We start from the raw sequence: 4,246 nt of genomic DNA on the forward strand, positions 1-4,246 counted from the left end.
GAAGGAGACCCTCAGGGTTATACAGTGGAGGGGGTAGAGAGAGAGGAGGGGAGGGGAGGGGAGAGGTGGGGAGGGGGGAGGGTGGAGGATGGGAAAGGCAGCGGAGCACAACAGACACTAGTATGGCAATATGTAAATCAATGGATGTGTAACTGATGTGATTCTGCAATCTGTGTATGGGGTGAAGGTGGGAGTTCATAACCCACTTGAATCAAAGTGTGGAATATGATATGTGAAGAAATTTGTAATGTTTTGAACAACCCACAATAAAAAATTAAAAAAAAAAAAAAAAGAGAATCACACCATTCATGCAATCATACAGGTACAAAGGGGAATAATGTCCATCTGTAGTACATACTTTTAAATTTCACTTACCTGAAGATCAAGAACAGATAAAACAGATGGATGATGCAGAAGTCAGAACAGAAGCTACTTCTAAGAGGAAGTGGATTGATGAGAAAGAAGCACGAGGGAATTTTTTGGAGTGCTGGCAATGTTCTACATCTCAATCTGGGTGATGGTTGCCCTGATATACACACGTGTAAAAATTCATCAAGCTGTTTACTTAAGATTATGCAATGCATGCATATCATTGCATATATTCCATATCTCAATTAAAAAAAAACACACAGGGAGTGTTCATTTGGTTTGGCTTTTCTATCTCCTCCCTGCACTGGTTGGTTATCTTTCAGCCTTCAATCATTTACTTACCTCTGTGCTTGTTCCCTCAACTTCTGACAGTACTCCTGATCCTACCAAAGATGAACACACAGTGCTGCTAAGCCTTCTTCCCCCTTTTCTCAAGCCCCCTGCTCTCCTTTCAAGTTTTCTCAGCTGTCCTTTGACTTTTCCATTTCTTAGGTTGATAATACATTTTTTAGGTTGATAAAATACATTTCTTAAGTTGATAAAAATAAATAAATACCCAGAAGGCTTCATTATGGTTACAAAACAGAATGAATGTTTTGTAACCATAATGAAGCCTTCTGGGTATTTATTTATTTATTTTTTCTGTATTAGTGATTGAAGTCAGGAGCTCTCTACCCCCGAACTACATCCCCAGCAGGGTCTTGCTAAGTTTCGAGGCTGCTCTCGAACTTGCGATCCTCCTGCCTCAGCCTCCTGAGTAGCTGGGGTTATAGGTGTGCACCATCATGCTTGGCCTAGGTTTTGTTTTTAATTTATTCCTCAATATTAAAATTCAAAAAACAGAGTCCACATTATGACGATGATATAAATATGGCCCCTGACTAGACTCAAATGAAATGCCAAAACTACATTTCCTTGACAACAGGTCAAATGTCTCTTTATCACTTAAAGAAGCATATTTTTAGTATTCAAATAAAATATGCCCTTTGTTTCTGCATCAGTCAGCTATTGCAGTGTAACAAATCACCCCCAATTTGGTGGTTTAAAACAAAAACAATCTGTTATCTCTCACCAGTCTAGGGTCAGCTGAGTAGTTCTGTGACTCTGAATGTGACTGAGCTCTAGGTCCACTCCCATGTCTGCTGGACTGTGCTGAACACTGGCCAATCTCAGATTGTCTTGTGGTAATTGGCTTAGTCTTCCTCTGTTATTTTTCATATCATTCTAGTTTTTTTTGCAGTACCAGGGATTGAACTCAGGGGTACTCAACCACTGAGTCACATCCCCAGTCCTATTTTGTATTTTATTTAGAGATAGTTCTCACTGAGTTGCTTAGTGCCTCGCCATTGCTGAGGCTGGCTTTGAACCCGTGATCCTCCTGCCTCAGCCTCCTGAGCCACTGGGATTACAGGTATATGCCAGCCCATTCAACTCCTTCTAGCATGTTAACCAACATTTGTTCTCATGGGGGCAGCAAAGCTTTGAGAGAAAGTAGAAATTTTGCAAGCCTCTTTTCATGTTTTCCTCTTGCGTAATTTGCCACTGTACTATTGGCTGAATCAAGTCTCACGGCCAAATACAATTGAGTCTACCAAAGGGTGTGGAGACAGGGCTACCATTAATGCTATCAGTGTAATATACTCAAACTATCAAATTTTCAAAATTATACATTTTTCTTTGTTTGATATTTCTTGTACATTTATTATTTATTTCCTGGTGTTTCTAATTGGCCTTTTTTTTTTTTTTGGCTGTTAAGAGAAGGAATACATACTTTCTTCACTACATGACTACTATCATTTAGTTTCTTATCCTTTTTTCCCCTGTTGTTTGGAATTTACTCCATGCTTCTTGAAAGCATTCTTTTTTAAAAATATATTTCTTCAGTTGTTGATAGACCTTTATTATATTTATTTATATGCGGTGCTGAGACTCAAACCCAGTGCCTCACACATGCCAGGGCAAGTGTGCTACCGCTGAGCCCCAGCCCCAGCCCTTGAAAGAATTCTTGTGGGAGCTCTCTGGGGTCTTGAACTAGTGTGTTTGGGTTGCTTGAAGAGCTGATACCCTGTCGGGCGCGGTGGCACATGCCTATAATCCCAGTGGCTCCAGAGGCTGAGGCAGGAGGATCGTGAGTTCAAAGCCAGCTTCAGTGAAATAAGGCGCTAAGCAACTCAGTGAGACCCTGGCAAGCTTCACAGCCAGAAGTAAAACCATCTTAGACCCTCAACAGAGGGAGCTGCCAATGACTGCATAACAGAATCCAAGTAAGACCAGTAGGGCCACACAGCTGAGCCCAGCCAACCCAGAAAATGATAAGAAATAATAAATCCTTGTAATTTGACACTGTAAAAGTCTGCTGTCACTTGTTATGCAGTCATAGGCAATGGATACTAAGCGTTTTGAATTTTGTTTTTATTCTGATTGTCTGTGTTCTGCATGGGTAAGGCAGGTGTGAAGTAGAGAACTGATTCAGCAGTTTTGAAAGCGGAGATTCAACTCACCCCTGTTTCTTGTCCTCGCTCCAGGCTTCTGCACCAGACATCTGTTAGCCTTGAATCTTTCTTGGTAAGGCAGACTGCTGGTGACCTAACCCAACAGCCATTCTCTCTCTTCCCCACTTAGTAAAACAACTCTGATTTTAGCAATGTATCCAACAAAAATAGTCTATTTCTAAGCCTCTTTTGTAGCTAGGGGATAGCACATGAAAAACTTTGAGAGAATGAGATCTAAATGGAAGAGTTCTGTGAGATTTCCACAAAGACTACTTAAATAGAATTGACTCACAAGCTGAGGGGTCGAAGCAGAGCCCTGACACTGTCTGCAAAATCTGCCCTATACCTGGGAGTTCAAATCTTTGTTCAACAAATAAAAAAGGAAATGAGGCAAACTCGTGCTCAATTAGGCAAGTGCTTTCTTGGGCCAGGTACAGTGGTACATACCTGTAATCCCAGTGACTCGGAGGTGGAGGCAGGAGGATCACAAGTTCAAGGCTGACCTTGGCAACTTAGTGAAACCCTGTCTCAAAATAAAAAATAAGGGGTTAGGATCATAGCTTAGTGGTAGAGTGCTTGCCTAGCATGTGTGAGGCACTAGGTTTGATCCTCAGTACCTCATGTAAATAAAATAAAGTTCCACTGACAACTAAAAAATATATTAAAAAATAAAAATAAAAAGGGCTAGATGTGTAGCTCAGTGGTAGAGTACCTCTGGGTTCAGTCCCCAGTATTACAAACACACGAACGTGCATAAATGCAAAAAAAAAAAAAGTGCTTTTGTTGCCTTTTGCCCTGTGGGTTTTATTGACTTGGTCTGACCCAGTGGACTGTGTCCCCTAAAGGTTTATTTTTGCTTCTAGGCACACTGCCAAAGCACGTGGTTCTTCCCAATGTGGGAAGAGACAGTCTATCTTATGTGTTGTCAGCTGATAAGGAAAGAGGTACATTTTCAGGCTCCCTTCTGGCTGGTTAGTTGGCTGTCTGGTCAGTCTATCTTCTGTGTCATGATGTAATTTAATTTCTAAAAACAACCCAAGCCTGGAGTCCAATGGCCTGGCCAAGTCTAGTTCATTGGTTCTGCTCTCAGAGAGCCCTGTCCAGGGCTTTCACGTGTGCCCAGGAGAAGTGGTAGATAGTTGCCAAAACAGGCAAGAGACATAACCACTTTGAGATTCAGTTTTCTTATCTGAAAAACAAAGAGAATGTGGGAAGAGATCATCTCTGGGGCTTCTGCATGCTGGAGGATTCTAATCCTGTATGTTAACAGGCCTGGCCTACAACTCCAGTCAAGGAAGGCCATGTGTGTATGTCATAGATTTCCACTGAAGACCACTGGTAGAAGGAGGGTGTTATAACCAAGTCCTCAGACTTCAGGACTCATT

The 4,246-nt window shown here is 41.6% G+C and overlaps 1 long non-coding RNA gene across 2 annotated transcripts in view; it reads right to left on the bottom strand.

The window, feature by feature from the left end:
• The window catches only part of LOC125613778, a 17,265-nt gene extending 14,070 nt beyond the window's left edge, over positions 1 to 3,195 (bottom strand). The window contains exon 1 of one of the 2 annotated variants that reach the window (XR_007344353.1): positions 2,871 to 3,195. This is a non-coding gene — a long non-coding RNA (uncharacterized LOC125613778). Of the gene's footprint in view, positions 1 to 375; positions 933 to 2,870 lie in introns of those variants that run through there. The other variant, XR_007344354.1, reaches the window with a different exon arrangement.
• Between the last annotated feature and the right edge of the window lie 1,051 nt (positions 3,196 to 4,246).

This window comes from Marmota marmota, unplaced genomic scaffold, assembly GCF_001458135.2.
Source record: "Marmota marmota marmota unplaced genomic scaffold, marMar, whole genome shotgun sequence".
In the NCBI taxonomy this organism is placed as follows: domain Eukaryota; kingdom Metazoa; phylum Chordata; class Mammalia; order Rodentia; family Sciuridae; genus Marmota; species Marmota marmota.